Source organism: Lissotriton helveticus, chromosome 9 (assembly GCF_964261635.1).
Source record: "Lissotriton helveticus chromosome 9, aLisHel1.1, whole genome shotgun sequence".
Classification (NCBI taxonomy): Eukaryota; Metazoa; Chordata; class Amphibia; order Caudata; family Salamandridae; genus Lissotriton; species Lissotriton helveticus.
Genome location: NC_136070.1, coordinates 1,288,695,739 through 1,288,715,153, shown reverse-complemented (window position 1 = coordinate 1,288,715,153; position 19,415 = coordinate 1,288,695,739). Strand labels below are relative to the sequence as shown.

Below are 19,415 nucleotides of genomic sequence, written 5' to 3'. Positions count from 1 at the left end.
TCCGTCTTCCAGTCGAAATGGAACGTCGAAGGTCCAGGATATATGTTTCAGAGTTTCGTCCAGGGTAAACTAAAGTCCTAGGGACTGGGATCCTATACTTATACTCAGTTTAGGGGCTGGACTACCTTTAAGGTCCCTCCTATGGGTGGACCTGGGAAGGGGGTGGTAACACCCCTTTCCCTTTGTCCAGTTTCGCGCCAGAGCTGGGGCAGAGTGCCCCAGCAACCGGTTTAAACTGGGAAATGCATGGAGCACCTAGTGTGCCCCAGGCAGTGTCTGGAAAGCTTTCACTGAATGCAGCCCTCCCTGCCTCAATACACTAAAGTCCTGTCTGGGGAGGTGCCAGCACCTCCTTGGACAGGAAACCTATTGTCCAGGCCTCCCCTGCCGGAGTTTCGTCCAGCAGCAGGAGGGCTGACTCGTGTCTGTGGCAGCAGCATCCATTTTGTGATGCTAAGGCTCTGTTTAACTTTAACCGGGTAGGATTCCAAAGTGTTTGACACCTTACACGACATGTTTTGATAAAGCCAAACCAAAGTTAGCATTAACCGTGAGGATTATAATGCACTTAAGAGTATGGTATGGCTATATCATAGAACAGCTATAATGAGATGGTTCCGAAAGCTGCAGAGGGGCTCAGCTCATGCTAGGACACCCTCTCACATAAAACCAAGCACTCTACCTCCAGGATTGTCGAGGTCTGCCATAGGAGTGACTTATAGGTGTATGTGTGTCTATATAGGTATATAGATATATGTAGCGGGTGAGTAATGGGCAACAGTCTAGTTTTTGTTGGTGAAGGTTTTATTTGTTGAAACAGGATATCAGTACAGGTTTTCCTAAGGTGAGTCCGTCTAGGTGATCTGCTCCGTTCGGGTTGCTGTTTTCTCCTCGTTGCCTCCTCCTTTCTCCGATTCAGACTCCGCCTCGCCTCCACCTGGTCCGTCTCCGTGATTCCGGTGTTCGCCGCCTCGGTATAAGACACAAGAGAGGACGTCTCAGTTTGTGTTATGCTACAGACGCACTCGTGAGGGGAAGGGAGGGAGGACACCACCGGTGATTATTTACAGCTAGTGAAGGGGCGGGGAGGGGGTGCAGGAAGGGTTCTCCAGGGGAATGCGGGGAAACGGGATACAAATTACTCTAGGTTCCCTCCTCTCCTCTTAACCCAGCCCGTGATAAGATGACATACCTCAGATAGCCACACGCCTCCAGGTCGCGTGTGGCTGGGAGGCTCGTGTTGCCGTTGGCCTCCAGGCTCCCGCGCCGTCAACGGGTCACTCTGCTCCTCCACTCCCTCGGTAGATGTTAAACCGGGTCCCCTTCTCTCCGTACTTTCCTCGAGTCTCTCTCCCCAACACACGTCTCTCCGCTCGCTGTCCTCCGCTCCGGTGTACAAGCACACCTGAGTGTCATCTCCTGCCGGCTTAAAGGCGTGACGGGGCTCCTCCTCTTCCCGGGTGCATTTCCAGTTAAAGGGCCAGTCTTCAATATCTTCCTCGTCGCAGCTATATCGTTCTTCGGGCATCGAGCAGACCTGGGTGTGGGAAGGCTGAAAAGACAGGAGGGGGGTCACAAGGTGAATACCCACACGGGGCGGTCGCGGCCTTCGAGGCGCCCAGTGGCCTGCCGCCCCCGTCACAATATAGGAATACCATACCTAAGTAAGGGGTGATTACACCACCTTACCCAAGCTGAGTGATCAGCCTGTGGTGTCAGTTTGGAGGGCCAGCCAGGGGCGGCATAATACATGCTGCCCCTGGTAGGCCTAGGGTGCACCTATGCCCTGGGTACCTAGGGTACACTATACAGGGGCTCACAAGGGTGACCCAGTAACCAATCTGGTATGTACCTAAAGTACATGGTATCAATTTAGAGAGAGAACAGCTAGGCTGTGGGTCTGGTTAGCAGGGATACAGCCAGTCTAAAGTCGAAAAACCAGAAAATCACAGCAAAAAGTGGGGGTGACCATTGGAAGCAGACCCTACTCTCTTACTGCTCTTCTTCCTCTTGCATGCACACCCTTTTGGTGAGTCAAGCCTCTTGCTCTTTGGGTCAAATGTCAGAAACTTTCTCAACTACTCCTTGAGACGGGGAATCTAAACTCCTGAAGGCGTGTGGTGAGAGGGTTTTTTTTTACAAGCTTTATGGTGTTGAATTCCTTAAATACTACTCATCGTTTGGCAAGATATGCATGTGCTCTGTGGCACATGGCGTAACTGGTTGTCCCACAAGTATCTGATGACCTCAAAGCTCATTTTTCAGAGAGCATTAAGTATCAATCAATCAATTTGTATTTGTAAATCACAGCTCTTCACCCGCAAGGGTATCCAGGCACTAGGCTGCTGGACTCAGTCGAAAAGCCTGGACTTGAGTCTCTTCTTGAGCTCTGCCAGAGAGGGTGATGTCCGGAGGTGGCGGTCGTTCCAGGGCTTGGCGGCGAGGTAGTAGAAGGAACGGCCTGCATTGTGGCTTTGGTGGATGTTTGGTACAGGGCGAGGGAGGTGGAGCGACGATCTCTGGAAGGTTGGTGGAAGTTCAGGCAGTGGTTTATGCATGTTGGCCCTTGGTTGTGGAGGGATTTGTAGGCTTGTGCCACCATCTTGAATTTGAATGTTCGAGGCATGTGGGCTGCTGAATTCATATCTATAGCATAGATCGCCGCCTAGTGTTGGGTCCGGATGATTGCACATTGTTGTCCTGGAAGAGTCTTTGAAGTATCAGGAGATAGGTGGCTCCTCCCCTGGACTACAGTGCGCATGGGCATCGACTCCATCCCCAGATTGTTTTTTTCCGCCATTGGGTTCGGATGTAATTTTCGATATCTCCAGTTCAGAATCGATATAAACTTTCCTTAAGGCCCGAAGGTCTTTTCTTTAGCGTCGGTATTGTCTTGCGTTCGGTGCCCAGCTCTGTTCCGGCTCGGTTTCCGAGTCGGATATCCAGAGGAATCGCGTGGCTCTTCAGTGCTCGAGGCCCAGTCAACGCAACCAGACTTTCGACGACACATCATGGAACGAAGCCCGTTCAAGAGATGTCCCGTGTGCAGCTCAAAGTATCCCCACATCGACGTTCACCCGGTGTGCAACAAGTGCCTGTCGCCGGATCACGATGAAGCCAACTGTATGGCTTGTTCCCGTTTTCGCTCCAAGAAGACGATTTGACTTCGGCGCGTGGCGCGCCAGGAGGCCCAGCAGTCGGCACCGGTGGACCGGAGGCCTATGGGGCCATGGAAGATAGCTCAGGAGAAGAGCTATGCCCCGTTCGTACAATCACTAAGGCTCAGGTCGAGGGATCGCCAGATGGCCTTACCCAAGATCTTCCACCTGAATCCACGGCCTCGCCTATGGGCCCGGCTAAGGACACTTATACGGAGCTGCCGTTGGTCAAACCAAAACCGAAAGTGACGGCTTCGGTGTCGACGAATACGAAAGTGATAGAGACACCATCGAAACAGAAGACGTCTGTCGCTCCGATCGCCTCCTCGTCTTCCGACATGTCGGGGCAGCCGAAGAAGGGTGTCGACCACGTGAAGTCGCACAAGGGTGTCGAGCCAAAGTCCACCAAGGGCGTCGAGCCAAAGTCCATCAAGGGCGTCGAGCCGAAAACTGGGGCTACAAAAACAATTGTCAAGGCCGCCGACCCGAAACCGTCGGCGCCGAAGGCCGTCGTCACAGAAAAAGGACACGGCGCACCGAAAGGGGCTGATCCTGCACATCGGCCGGAGAAAGCCAAGAGTCGGTGGACCGAGAACGTCTGTCGGGTCAACGAAACCGTCCGCATCCTTCACGAAGCAGGTGTCGGACTCGTTGCAACGCATCAAGAACAAGGCTTCCGCGGTCGATCCGAAGGATACTTCCACCCCGAAGCAAGCTGCCAAAACGCCAAAGTCCTCGGCAACACTCTTGTTCACGCTGCCGCCGAAGGTGGCGCCAAAGGCGTTTGCACCCAAATCGGTCGACGAAGTGCCCATGAAGGTGTCCACAGGGTCGAAGCCTTCCCAGCCGCTGGTGAGCTCGAAGCATCGACAACCTCTGATGGAGGAGCAGTCGGAACATTTTATCAACGCCGACACCGGGAAACTTACCCTCTATAAGAGAAAGATCACACCGGCACAGCCTATGGAGTCCTACACTATTCCTTTGAAGCGCAAGAAGCCTTCTACGGATTCCCCGGTTCTGGTTGAGCCAATCAATCCTCGGTCTCAAACCATTGCACCACCCTCACCCACTTATTCAGACGGGGACACTGGTGAAGGGCATCACGAGGAGTACAACTTCCCTGCCAATACTGATCCGGAGGATAACCAGGACTCATGGGCAGATGCAGGAGACCCAGGGGATCAACACACTGCCCCGGACACTCAGGTGTACAATGTCAAGACCGCTCCTACTGAGGATTCGGCAGCATTTAATGCTCTAATTGAGAGGGCGGCTAAAAACCACAACGTCCAGATACATGCTGACCCTATTGAAGTGGACTTTCTATTTGATACCTTTTCCACCTCTGAAAAAACTGTCAAAACACTCCCTATGCTAAAAGGGGTTCTGAAACATGCTGCTGACATTTTTAAAGAAACCACACGTGCCAGGGTTAGAAACCCTAGGATTGAAAAGAAGTATAAGCCGGCACCTGGCGACCCTACCTACATCAAGGGCCAGTTGCCATTGGACTCTATGGTTGTTTCTAATGCCCGGAAGAGGGCGAATTCGCAAACAACCGGTGATGCTCCTCCCCCTGACAAAGAATCTAAAGTGCTAGAAGCATCAGGGAAGAGGGTGGCGGCCAATATCTGGCGTATTTCAAACACTCAGGCGCTCCTGGCCAGATATGACAGGGCACACTATGACACACTAGAGACCCTGTTACAACACTTACCAGATCAGTATAAAGAGGCAGCTGAGATGCTCATTCAAGAAGGGAAGCTCATTTCAAACGCTTCTATTAAATGTGCACTGGACGTGGCGGACACCGCGGCCAGAGCCATTAACAAAAGTGTGATGTTGAGACGTCAGGCCTGGCTCAGGATCTCCGGGTTCAAACCGGAGATACAAACCGCCATCCTCAATCAGCCTGTTAACCCTGATCGATTATTTGGCCCTGAGGTAGATACCACCCTGGAAAAAATAAAGAAAGACACAGACTGCGAAGTCCATGGGGGCTCTCCAGTCCCAGCAGTTCAGGGGCAGCACTTTTCGTCGCTCAAGCAATAGAGGTGTTTCCAGAGGCCAGATGTCCCAGCAAACACAGTACACTAAAAGTGGGGCGCAGTCCTCTTACAACAAGCAGGGTAGAGGAGGCTATCGGGGCAACAGCGTCAAGGGCAGAGGTCGTGGAAACAACAACTCCCGCTCCTCCGCCACCAACAAACAGTGACGCCTTGTCACTGCCCCCGACCATACAACACCTGTCGGGGGGAGACTCCAGCAGTTCCTGCCAGTCTGGAAATCCATCACCACAGACAGGTGGGTCAGAAAACTTATCCAGTACGGCTTTTTTGTCTGGAGTTAACATCCACTCCACCCAACATGCCACCAAAACACCGTCCTATGTCCATAGAGCATTTGCACTTATTGCAGCAGGAGGTACTTGTCATGCTGCAGAAAGGGGCAATCGAGCTCGTGCCGGTGGAGGAAGAAGGCACGGGAGTGTACTCCCTGTACTTCTTAATCCCAAAAAAGGACGGGTCCCTCAGACCCATACTGGACCTCAGACCCCTAAACCAGTACATTCTATCGGAATACTTTCACATGCTGACGCTGCAGCAAGTTCTTCCGTTGCTCAACCAGGGAGACTTCCTCGCAACCTTGGATCTCTAAGATGCATATTTTCACATTCCACTGCATCCATCACACAGAAAATACCTCATGTTCACTATTCAGAATCAGCATTATCAATTCAGGGTCCTCCCTTTCGGGGTGACAACAGCGCCCAGGGTCTTCACAAAATGCCTGGTGGCGGTGCACCTCAGGAGGCAGAACGTTCACGTTTACCCTTATCTGGACGACTGGCTTGTCCAAGCGAAGTCGGCCCAGCAGTGCGCTGCCAACATGTCCCACACCATTCATCTTCTTCACGATCTGGGATTCTCACTCAATTATCCAAAGTAGCACCTTCAGCCAGCCCATGTGCGCCAGTATCTGGGCGCGACTATAGATACTCTGGCAGCCTCGGCTCAGCCCAATTCTGTGAGGATCAACAGCATTCAGTCACTAATCCACAAGTTTAGGCCGCAACACTCGCTTCCGGCACGAGTGTTCATGCAGTTGATAGGCATGATGGCCTCCTGCATCTTCATAGTCCCGCACGCGAGACTCCATATGCGTCCGCTTCAGGAGTGCTTGGCACATCAGTGGACTCAGGCTCACGGACAGTTAAAAGACCTAGTGTTGGTAACCGGTCGGGCATACAGCTCTCTGCATTGGTGGAACACACAAAACCTTTGCAAGGGCCGACCGTTCCGGGAGCCTGTGCCACAGATTATCCTGACAACGGACGCATCTCTCCAGGGATGGGGAGCTCACAGGGAGGTACACACTCTCCACAGTTGTCTCATCTGGCTCAGAGCATGTGGAAGTGGGCCATTCAGAGGAACATCTTCCTCATGGCGGAACACCTCCCAGGCAAGGACAATCAGATGGCGGACCTGCTCAGCAGGCACAGCCACCAAATGCACGAGTGGGAGATGCATCCATCAGTACTCCACCTGTACTTCCAGCAGTGGGGTCATCCAGAGATAGACCTGTTTGCTGCAAGGGAAAACGCAAAATGCTGAAGCTTTGCCGCCAGGTTCCCTCACCCACAGTCGCAAGGCAATGCGATATGGATGAACTGGTCAGGCAGATTTGCGTACGCTTTTCCCCCAGCGCCTCTCATACCGCTGGTGGCACGAAAGCTAAAGCAACACTCGATGACACTCATCCTGGTTGCTCCAACGTGGGCACGCCAACCATGGTACACCACGTTTCTAGAACTCTCCGTGGTACCGCATCAAAGGCTGCACCTCACACCCAGACTTTTGACGCAGAGCCATGGCGACATTCAGCACCCAAATCCGCATCAGCTCAACCTGGCGATCTGGCTCCTGAAGTCTTAGAATTTGGCTACCTTGACTTGCCTTCTGAATGCATGGATATCATACGGGAGGCAAGAAAGCCCACCACCAGGGCCTGCTATGCAGCGAAATGGAAGCGGTTTGTAGTCTACTGTGATGAACACGACATCAACCCGCTGGATGCATCTACTCGCGACATCATTTGTTATCTGTTACATCTTTACAAATGCAATCTAGCATATGCTTCCATTCGGATACACTTATCCGCCATAGCGGCTTATCTGCAAAACAGGCAGCACCTCTCGGTTTTCAGAGTGCCTGCCATTAAAGCTTTTCTAGAGGGACTGAAACGGGTCATTCCTCCCAGGACCCCGCCAGCTCCTGTATGGAACCTTAATGTGGTCCTCACCAGGCTGATGGGCCCACCTTTTGAGCCTTTGCATTCATGCGAGGTTCAGTTCTTAACATGGAAAGTGGCTTTCCTAATAGCCATTACCTCTCTGCGACGTGTTAGTGAGCTCCAGGCGCTCACCGTGCAAGAGCCATTCATACAAATTCACTTGAACAGGGTGGTGCTGCGCACTAACCCTAGATTTCTTCCTAAGGTGGTTTCACAATTCCATGTCAATCAGACTATTGAACTGCCTGTGTTCTTTCAAAACCCAGAGACAGTGGCCGAAAGAATGCTCCACACTCTGGACGTCAAACGAGCTTTGATGTACTACATCGATAGGACCAAAGATTTTAGGAAGACAAAACAACTCTTTGTTGCCTTTTCTGCCCAACACAAGGGCAACCCCATTTCCAAAGCAGATATAGCCAGGTGGATCGTTAAGTGTATTCAGATTTGCTATCAGAAGGCTAAGCGCACTTTAACGGTCCCCCCCAGAGCCCACTACACCCGCAAGTTGGGGGCCTCCATGGCTTTCCTTGGTAACATCCCTTTGGAAGACATTTGTAGAGCAGCCACATGGTCTACCCCACACACATTTACGAAACACTACTGTGTAGATGTGCACTCCAAACAGCAGGCAGCTGTAGGACAGGCTGTTCTAAAGACACTTTTTCAAACGTCTGCAGCTGGCACAGGCGGCCGCCGATAATGGAGGGACTGCTATATATTCTATGCTATAGATATCTGCTATTAGATCTTAGTGCCGCGTTCGACACGATCTCGCACAGGATCCTGCTTCGGCGCCTAGAAGAAGTAGGTGTCACGGGTTCCGCCCTATGCTGGTTTCGTTCTTTTCTTGCCGAACGGTCTTTCAAGGTTGCGATCCAGCCCGGCCAGTCTAAATCTTATCCGTTGGAACTTGGTGTCCCACAGGGCTCTTCGTTAAGTCCCACTCTATTCAACCTTTACGTGAGGCCGCTGGCTGCGGTCGTCAAGCAATGGGGCTTGACGATGGTCTCATATGCAGACGACACGCAGCTGGCGGTCACGTTGAGTGGGGACTCTGACATTGAGGCTCCCAGGTTCCGTGACGGACTACGGGCAGTGGCTAACTGGATGAATTCCAACTGCCTTCAGTTAAATGCCAAAAAGACCGAGGTCATGGTGGTTGGCAAGCAGGCGGAGTTATGGGGTGACCGGTGGTGGCCTCCCGAATTGGGTGTGACCCCCTTTCCGGCATCGGAGATAAAAAATCTAGGGGTTTGGCTGGATCCGACTCTTAGTTTCATTTGCCACACTAAGAAGGTGGCGGCCACCTGTTATGGCATTATTAGAGGTCTAAGACCTATTCTGAAATTTTTCGACGCACCCACCAGGCAACTAGTGGTCCAAGCGTCAGTGTTGTCCCGGCTGGATTATGCTAGCTCGCTTTTGGCGGGGATTAATCAGTCGGAACTCATCCGGCTGCAGCGAGTTCAAAATGCTGCAGCCAGAGTGGTGATCGGTCTGCCAAGGCAGTGCCCTGTTTCAAGCACACTGCGCGCTCTCCATTGGCTTCCTGTGAACCAGAGGATTAAATTCAAGGTATTATGCCTTGCTTTTAAAATCCTCAAGGGTTCATCTCCCCAAATATTGGAGAATTTGCTGTTACCATATGTACCCTCACGAACCCTCAGATCCCTGGGTCAAAACCTGGCAGCTGTTCCGCGTTTCAGGCTGAGCAGAGCCGGTGGTCGTTCTTTTCGGGTGTTAGCGGCGAAGCTGTGGAACGCTCCCCCCCCCCTCACACCCGGGCTCTTGAAGACTTTTTGCAGTTTAGACGCGCCGTCAAGACTTTTTTATTTGAATAGCTGTTTTAAATTCTATCACTGTTGTTCCCTTTTTCTGGCCTTTCAACTGAGTTGTGTTTTGTGTACCTTGCATAGCGCCGGGACGCCCCTTTGCTGGGGCAGCTGAGCACGGTATAAATGCGAATAACATAACATAACAATTCAGCAGCCCACATGCCTCGAACTGAATATGCTACTTACCAGTAAGCATCTGTTCTTGGCATGCTGACATTCATATTGCCCGCCTTCCTCCCCGGCGCTTGTAGCGGCTGCAGCACTTATACTTACTCTTAGCATGGTCATCGCTCACACTGTTACACTCCATCTTCGCCACAATGGCTAAAAACAATCTGGGGATGGAGTCGATGCCCATGCGCACTGTAGTCCAGGGGAGGAGCCACCTATCTCGTGATACTTCGAAGACTCTTCCAGGACAACAATGTGCAATCATCCGGACCCAACACTAGGCGGCGATCTGTGCACAGATATGAATGTTAGCAGCCCTACATGCCAAGAACAGATGCATACTGGTAAGTAGCATATTCACTTTTCCGGATGGGGAACCAGTTAAGGTTCATGTGGTAGGGGGTAATGTGGGTCTGTCTGGGCAGGTTGAGGACGAGTCTAGCTGCTAAGTTCTGCATCGTCTGGAGTCGCTTCATTAGTTCGGTGGTGGTTCCTGCTTAGGAAGAATGGGCAGGAACCTTCACTGCATACAGTCAAGTTGAGCCTTGAAACTGCCGACTCAGTGGCTCGGGCTTCAAGGTCCTGTGTGCTGTCATGGTTGGATTTTCCATGAACATGTAGGCCACTCTCGTAGACCTCCCATTTCACGCCATATGTTTGTTCTGTGACAAAGCGGATTCAGCATTTGAAAGCTTCAATGCCTGTAGAGCTACATCCTGCTCTCTACGTCTCCACCAACATTGGCCATGGAGAGATTATAGACAGTTTTGACACTTTTGTGGCTTTCCAAGAGGCTTCAACTTTTGCCAGTTGCAGTCTGCCCAATCACAGCAGCGCAGCCCCGAAATCCCCTGATTGACATTACAGGGGCCAATGTTCAGGTAAGCGAGGTTCTCAGCGTCCCCTATAGTCTCCTCTCCCTTGCACTACTGGGGAAGCAGCTGCAGTCTGCTCTAATTGGAGCACTAGCAGCGGGTGGAAGACAGGGTGTCGTCCTTTCTATAGGCCTGAAAGGCCATCACTTCAGACCGGTGGGTCCAACAGTTTGTAGAAAGGGAGCATTCCCTGACCTTCCTTCAGCCCCGTCCCACTCTATAGAGCCGCCTTCTCTTTCTGAATCTCACCTCTGCTCCTTGCAGCAGGAGGTGGCACCCCTTCTGAAGGGAGCAGTGGATTTGTTACCGGAGCAGTAATTTGGTTAAGGATGCTCTTCACAATATATCCTTATTCCCAAGAGGATGACGGTCTGCGTCCAATGCTAGATCTCAGGACCCGACCCTAGCTCAGATCCTGCTGGCGTTGGACGTCGCAGAATAGTTAGTGTCAGACGATTCGCAGGATGCGATCTTTAATGTTCTGATTCTCCAGCCGCATCTTAAGTACCTGCATTTTGTAATAAGCTCCACCCATTAACCCATCGTGGTCTTCAGTTTGGTTCGACATCGACACCTCAGACTTTCATCAGAGATCCTGATGCCGTCATACTTAGTGACTGATCAAAACTGAATCATTAGAGGTAACAAAGCACTATTTGCAGACGGCGACCCAGGTCTGCTGTTTTGGCCTGGACTTTTCGAAACTCTAGCCTGGAGCCCTCTCAGCATCTCCTGTTCCTAGCAGCCGTTCTGGACACTACCCTTCTCCTCCCCTTTCCTCCTCCTTGAAGAATCCAAGACTTCCAGACAATGGATCCATCCTTCCGGTAAGACACCAAAGATGGCCGTCCCCCTGCTAGGTCTGCTGATCTCTTATATTCTCGTAGTCGTGGGTGAATGTTGGCACAAGAGGGCTCTGTTATGGCGCCTCCGAAGACGGGGATTCCAGCATGGGGACGATCTGTCAGGCACGGTTGTGGTGTGTGGTTTAGAGAGGGTGTGCGGTGGGCTCCGTCAGGGGTTATTTGGCAACTTTGACGGCGGGCCTCTTGTCACCCACACCAACAATCCCTGCTACAAGTACTATCGGTCTGTCTTTCATTCATGACCTTTTACCCTGACAAGCTGGTATTGCAAAATAAAGCTGCTTTCCCTCCCAAGGTTGTCACTTCCTTTCACCGGGGTCTGTCCATTACCTTTCCTTTCACCGGGGTCTGTCCATTACCTTTCCATCTTTCTGCTCCCCTGCAGCACACACGAAGGAGGAGACGCTGCTGCATTGTCTCGGGATCTCAGATGTGAGTGGTCATCCCCAGTTTTTAATTTTTTGGGGACTCCCTTGGTGGTAAGCTATCCAGTGTATGTGCTGTGACCCTTAAAACATATGAAAATAGCTTAAAACCTAATTGACATCTTTAACTGTCATTTAGGCTTTTAGTTTCTGGTGCAGAAATACACCCATGGGATGGAAAGTTAACCCCTTCGACGCTCATGACGAGCTGGGCTCGTCATGAGGTAGCCTCCTCGCACGCTCATGACGAGCCCAGCTCGTCATGTAAAGTGCGAATCCGCAAAATCCAGCGTACGGGGGGAAATCATGCCGCACGCATGCGGTTAAACGCCACTTGTGCACTACACCACCTGTTTTACCATGCGCTATATAGTGGCATTGAAGCCGTGACTTCGGGCTAAATCGACATAGCCTGACAGCAGCAGTTTTAACCCTGCTGCCATTATCTGTCAATCACCCTTTTGTCAGGTAGGAAAAACTGGTTTTAAATATTAAATAATCCATCCCTAAGTGAACCTTGCTGCCCACAAAGTATTGTGCATAATATTTATGGGTGGAACATGTGTAACATTAGAAATGTCCTGTTCACCCAGTGACTAGGCCTAAAATGACATTGTCACCCGTCCGGCTGTAGCTGGTGCATAGGAAAAGTGAAAGTATGGATCAGACACTTTAATCTATAAGATTTGATCTGTACCAGCTACAGGCACCATTCCAAGCATTATTTTTGTATTTAATAAAAAGATAATCTAATGGTGAAGTTAGATTTGTATATGTATCGAAAATGCAACTTTTTGAAAATTAACTTAACCCTGCCTCTTCACAAGAGGCTGATTTGCCTTAACTCGGCAGCAGCCGCCCACCCGGTCTTTGGTCAGTATTAGGTGGAGAAGAGTTTTAAATAATTACTCCCAGAGTAGACAATGGCCTTGGAGTGGGGGAGGTGTTTTCTTCTCCTGACTGGAAGACCAGTTTGAGTGGGCACAGGAACGTTATTACCTTCACCGGCGCCTGCTCTGTCACAAGTAAGTGTTATATGGTGCCTGGAAAGGCCCCCGATGTTGTCTCCATAGTCAGGCTGGCAAAAAAAGCCATAAGTAGGAAAGCACACCAGAACCCGTGTTGATGACCACAGAGGAGGGGAATGCTAGTTACCGTCTCCACACCTCTGAGTGCTCGCACAAGCTCTGCCCAAGGGTTTCCCCGTTTGGATTTTGAGGGTGAGGGGCACTGCGGCATTGTTTGTAGTAATGCACTCAGCAACTACTGAAAAAGTGGGTAGGGTTGCTCTCGGGTACTTCTAGTCCATTGGTTAGACAGTGGCCAGGATGTCCGTTCCCCCCCCGCCCCCACCCACTTGCTGTTGTCAGGCATAAAAGTGGCACCCCAAGTTACCATCCTCCGAACACTTACTGGACCAGGGGAAGATCAAAAGAGGACTGCACCCGCTGTCTGTGTCCGGAGAGGAGACCTGAAGGAATGGACCTGCATCATCTTGTATCCAGGACAAATACGCCGACTCCAAGGGTCCGTTTGCTGACCTGTGTGGCTAGAAGCACATAACAAGCTGCAAGAGGCCTTTTCCTGGAAATTCCAAGCTGATCAGTGGCACTTGCACTGGACTTTGCAGTTGGCCTCTGCTTGACACCCTGGGAGTCTTTTAAGTACTCTCCCCTGAGGTCTTGGGGACATAAATGTGTACTCCTGTGGTTGTTTGAGCCCCAAAAGAAAGCTTGGCAACTTAGAAAAACATTCCCATCAGGGCTTCAGGTGGACCTGCAGAATAAGTGCCTGACCGGTTCTTCCACGCATTTGATTGAATTTCAGCTTCAAGGCTCTCAGCACTTCCCAAAAAACAACAAAGTCCTGTTCTTTGTTGGGACATAGAAAACTTTGTCAGAAATCTCCTGTGCACAATAGCTCCAGCTCAACCAACCTGCTTCAAGTATCTGGCCTTTGGTTCCACAAGGGTGACTACAGTTTCAGCGGCGGCCTGCCCAGGAAGCATTTTTCTTCTCGAAATTTGAGAAAGTCCCTTTCTGGTTAAAAACGTAGAAATATTTTCTAACTTCTTGTCTTCCAAACTTTCACTGGGGCCAATCCACTTGTATTTGACCACTCTCCATTGCCCTCAGCCTCGAAGTGCACCTAGGTGTTGGGCCGCCTCATTCATTGACAATCGTTTGCACTTTGTGGTTTTTGGCACTTTTTTCACTGACCTTTTCAAAAATGTATTTCTCAATAGTCCGTTACTGGGTTATTATTGTTGTTTTGGTCTTAGTTTACTCATAACATTTATTTATTTAATTATTTTGAAATTGGTTGTCATTTTTTGTGTGACTATTTCTACTGTGTATGCAGTGCCTAAATACTTTACGCATTCCCTTTGATTTAAGCCAAGCTGCTTCATGCCACGTTGCAGGGATTGAGCACAGGTTTATTTTGTTTCATTTGCAGTTAGGGGCCTTATCCTTTGAGTTGGTTCCTTGTCTAGCCCAAATAGTAATCCACTGTCCTACTGTTAACTATAACTCATTGAAGAACCCAACATGTGCTAACACCTCTTGATTTTTTAGTTTTTTTTGTCCAAGCTTCGGTATTAATACTAACTTGTGCTGTCGAACGTCCTTTTTCAATCAGCATTATACAATCCACAATAAAATAATATTTTAAATTGAATTCACATGCATTCTGCTATTTTGATTTTTCAGTCATGCAACCTACAGTTGTACAAGAACACTGCGGGTTTAATTTAGATTTTGGTGGCAGGTTACTCTGTCACAACGGTGAAGGATATCCCGTCCGCCGAAATAGAAATCCCATAGGTAGGCTATCCTGTTTTAGGTTTAAACCTATAGTAACTGATAAAACCCCACGGAACGGGAAATAGCCCTCACAGTGTAAACATATAAACACCTGCACAACTGCAAACTGAATGTCATTCAAAGAAAGGAAAAGGAGAGTGAACATGTCCTTTTTAGGTCTCGCCTAGACGAAAGCAAAAGCGAAAGCTTTTGCTGTCTAGGGAGACAACTTATGTTGCCGCTTTCTGGGGAATGAAGGGGAATGTGGACAGCAGACTGTTTCGAATTTCTTCTGCTGGAGATTAGACCTCGTGAGCGCGCCTTGACTGTATCTAATGCGTGTGTGTTTTTTTTTTTGAACGTGGGCCGGGCGCTTGCTTCAGTCAGTTTCACTTTGAAGTGCAGGCGTCAATGCGTCTGGTAGTTCTTCATGTGGAGTGCCTTTTGACCTCGTGAGCGCGCTTTCACTGCATCTAATGTGTGTGTTTTTTTTTAACGTGGTCCGGGGGTTGCTTCAGTCATTTTTTGTCGCTTTAAGGGGCTGGTTTTTAACGTGGGCCGGGCGGTTGCTAAAACAGCTTGCAGCCGGCCGCTTTCAAGCCTGTAACATTTCAGCACATTTGTACGTGCTGCTTTTCTCAATTAAATGGTTACGCATTACATGTCACATGCAGTATCTTCTGCATATTTAATTTGCATCGTACAAGGGCACACATTCATTTTTTATTTAGGTACAACAATATGTCAGCTGCGTGCTCTCAACTTTCACTTACTTCCCTTATGTACTGATTTATTAATTTGGTCACAACAGAATCTCAGCTGTGTATTTCCGACTTTCACTTACTTCCCTTATGTACTTATTCATTTGGGCACAACAGAATTTCAGTTGCGTGCTCCAAACTTTCATTACTTTCGTTATGTACGTCACAACAGGATCTCAGCTGCATGCTTCTGACTTTCACTTACTTGCCTTATGTACTTACTTATTTGGGAACAACGGGATTTTAACTGAGTGCTACTAACTTTCACTAACTTTATTTATGCACTTATTTATTTGGGCACAACGAGATTTCACCTGCGTGTTCCCAACTTTCACTTACTTCCCTTATGTACTTATTAATTTATTTAAGCACAACGGGATCTCAGCTGCGTGCTCTCGACTTCAACTAACTTTACTTATGTACTCATTTATTCGGGTACAACGGGATTTCAGCTGCGTGCTCTCGAGTTTCACTTACTTCCCTTATGTACTTATTACTTTATTTGAGCATAACGCGATCTCAGCTGCGTGATTCCAACTTCCACTAACTTTCCTTATCTACTTATTTACTTCGGCACAACGAGATTTCAGCTGCGTGATTCCGACTTTCACTTACTTCCCTTATGTACTTATTTATTCAGCCACAACAAGATCTCAGCTGCGTGCTCCCGCGTTTCATTAACTTTATTTACTTGAGCCCCCACTCCGCCTCATAAAAGAGCACACCCTGCTTTACTCCTGCCCCCTGTTGCCACAATCCCTCCAAACCCTTTCTCCTTTTTCAACCCTGCACCCGCAGCCTCCCATAGGCTCGCTTTCCACAGACATCGCACCTAACGTCCTCGTGCTCGTCCTCAACACCCCCCTCCCCCTCCTGTTGTTTCATGGACACCATGCCCCCTGCCCTGTTCGGACGTGACAGTACAGTACTACTACCAAAGTAAGTTAATACTGAACTTACCTGTGGCAAACAGGCCGACAAGGACTCACTTGGGACAGCGAGAGACGAGGGAGGCGTGAGACTCGAAGCGAGGGGCACATTCACACGGGTTGCAAGAGCATTCATGGCCTTTTGTTTACTCATTTTTAATCTGCCTCGTGTTACGCATACTAATTACTACGAGTCAGGTTGAGTAGGCAGGCTGACTTGATGCAATCTTACTCTCGTAGTGAGCTGCCTGCTGTGGCGGTGATAGTGGGCGCGGCAGTAATGAAAAAAAATGTGTGCGCGTTCTCGCACAAACTGCCTCTATCCTACCAAAATCCAGCCCAACCCAGTGTCTTACAGTCCGCCCACCACAAACAAGTGTCTAAGGCTGCCGCAGCACACAATGCAGTACCACCATTAACAATGCTATGAATGTCTAAGACCCCTAGCTCGCATCCCCGCCACCCCACATATACTTGAGCCCCCATTCCACCTCATGGAATAGTACACCTGTTACTCCTAACCTCCTTTGGCCACAATCCCTCCAAACGCTTTCTTATTTTCCTTCCCTGCGCCTGCAGCCTCCCGTGGGCCCGCCTTCCTCAGACATCGCACCTAACTTCTTCGTGCTCGTCCTCATAGTACTAAACTTACCTGTGGCGAACAGACTGACAAGGGCTCACTTGGGACAGCGGGAGGCAAGGGAAGCGTGGGACGTGAGGCGAGGGGCACATTCACACGGGCTGCAAGAGCATTCGCAGCCTTTTTATTTACTCATTTTAAACCTGACTCGTGTTAAGAATATTAATTACTACGAGTCAGGTCGAGTAGGCAGGCTGACTTGACGCAATTTTACTCTCATGATGAGCTGCCTGCTGTGGCGGCGATAGTGGGTGTGGCAGTAATGAAACCACCCCTCTAGTGACGCTACCATTGTTATATCAATAGATGCACGTTACATTAATGCAAGACATATTGCATTACTAATGCTATAGGTGTCACATTTCCAAAAGTTAAAAATATTTGCATTTTACATAAATAAACTATTAAGTTAGATATTTTCAAAACTACCACAAAAATAAACAAATTGCTATTTACAATATTAATAACTCTAACTTTTCGAATGCGAGACCTATTGCATTGCAAATGCTTGTTATTTCTCCCTGGAGGGGCCAATGCAATGTAACTTTATTATACAAAGTAGTAGCAAGAAAGACTGGGTTAATATTATTCTGCTCATGTTTTGTTTAGGGATGTCACAAAAATATGATTTCTTCTTCCTTTTGCTTTTTTCAGTTTTGTGGTTTTTGGTCTAAAGATGCAGGGTTTAGAAGCATGTTTTAGGTCGTAATTGTTTTATAACTGCAGATAATCATGAAATATGGAAATCTTATTTGATATATTGGCTACGTTTGAGTCTTTCACTGATAGGTAAATGGCTGGCTTCATTAGAAATCTTTCCCAATATGTGCCATCACATTTACCCACAGACAGAGAACAGGTTAAATCCTTTGAAACATCAGCCCTCTTTTTTTAGCGACTCAGTATTGATAGTAGGTAAATTGCCAAACACCCCAGGCTTTAAATATTCAATGCATGATGTAGTGACAGGCATATGTGAAAAGAGTGCAGTCACTAAGTATCTGGAATAGTGGTGAAAACATGACGCCAGACATTTGGTAAACATGGAACGCAGTGTCACTTGGAATGCTGCTGCAAAAAGTGTCAACCAAGTGTTCAGCGTAATTGGTGTATATCTGAAACTTCTCCTTGAGAGTAGGCTGGGCGACACTTTTAATGACTTTGGCACTGCAACATGTTCCATGTTAGACGGCTTCCTACTTTGTAAGCGAAGCAATGTTGAAGAGCAATTTAGGAAATTTTATTTTACAATGCAAGAGAAATGGCAGCAATGACGCATAGAAATGTCCCTTCACCAACCCTGGCATCTGAAGTCAGTAGAGCCTCACTGTGGTACTCTGCACAAGTTCTAGATCCTTTCCGTAAAGGGGAACTTTGTCCGGACTTTGAAAAGTACTGCTTAATTTTTTACCACTTCGATGACCGAGGGCGTATGTGCCCAGTTCAACGTATATGATGCAGAACCTGTCCTTGAAAATCGCAAACTTCAGATGCTCAGTTTCGTCATGAAATGCTGTCAGTGGCCAGAGTTAGCAAGTGTGTACTGGCTGTTTTGGAATGGCCTGTCTCAAGTGCCAATGTTGAAAGGGCATTTTCATAGATAAAGTTTACATTGGAAGAAAAGAGCGAGCGAACATGACCAAAGACTCATTGAAGAAGTAATGCATGGTGTACTACGATAAGTTTGATTTATAAAAATCTATTTGGACCTCATATACACTGTACGTACACTGTCTTCATAACCTGTTCCATCAGTGCCGAATGCAAGCAATAACAAAAGCAAAACATTCCATGAACACCGGAAAAACACAATTTCTTTGGTTTTTATTGACTTGATAATGTGTAACCACTGATATCCACTGTTCTTTAAGGTATTGAAATCACTGGAAAACACTGCAAAAAACCCCACCAGAATTTACCAAAAGTAGAAACTGAAAACAGGAAAGCCTACCCGTAGGATACAATGGGATTTCTATTTCAGTGGACAATATACCCGTCACCATTCCGCCAAGATCTATATCAGGTCTATTGTCTCTTCTGATATCTCCAAAAGATTTGACATTCTTACAGCATGTGGAACCTTAATAAAATATATTAAACTGACTTTTACAAACGAAACTTTGTGAACGTCCAGACGTCCTGTATTTCATTTCTATGTTCTTTCATTTAGAAAGATGTTGGTCTGTATTTAAATGCCCCATCTGCATGTGGGTGCATAGTGATTTTACATTATTTAAAAATGAGGTTAAAAATCAATTCAACACTCAAAATATATGCCAGTCCATCATATCCAGGTTTATGTAGCATGGCTATTGAATATTAAATGAGACATGGATTACAGGCACAACCGATTTTCTTCAAATATTATTAGAAGTCATCAGTTAATAGCCCAAAACGTTTAGAGTACAATTTCTGTAGCGCTTTCTCCCACTTTGCTGGTTCTCGGTGAACACATGGTTGACATAAGGCTGCCAGCATTACCTGCAGAGCCCTTTGTAACATGAGCCCACACTCTGTCTCAGCTTTATTCAAACCTTCTATAGCAAACACGCCAACCCAGATTGTTGCGGTATGTCATGATCATCCCTGTCTTGATCTCAAATTGCTTATACGGTCTGCCTTCTCGATTGCAACATCGGTGATTCTCTGCCT

At 48.3% G+C, this 19,415-nt stretch overlaps 1 protein-coding gene across 9 annotated transcripts in view; it reads left to right on the top strand.

The window, feature by feature from the left end:
* PBRM1 (polybromo 1) overlaps nucleotides 1-19,415 on the top strand; it is a 298,934-nt gene that overhangs the window by 199,774 nt on the left and 79,745 nt on the right. The gene's annotated exons all lie outside the window — the stretch shown is intronic.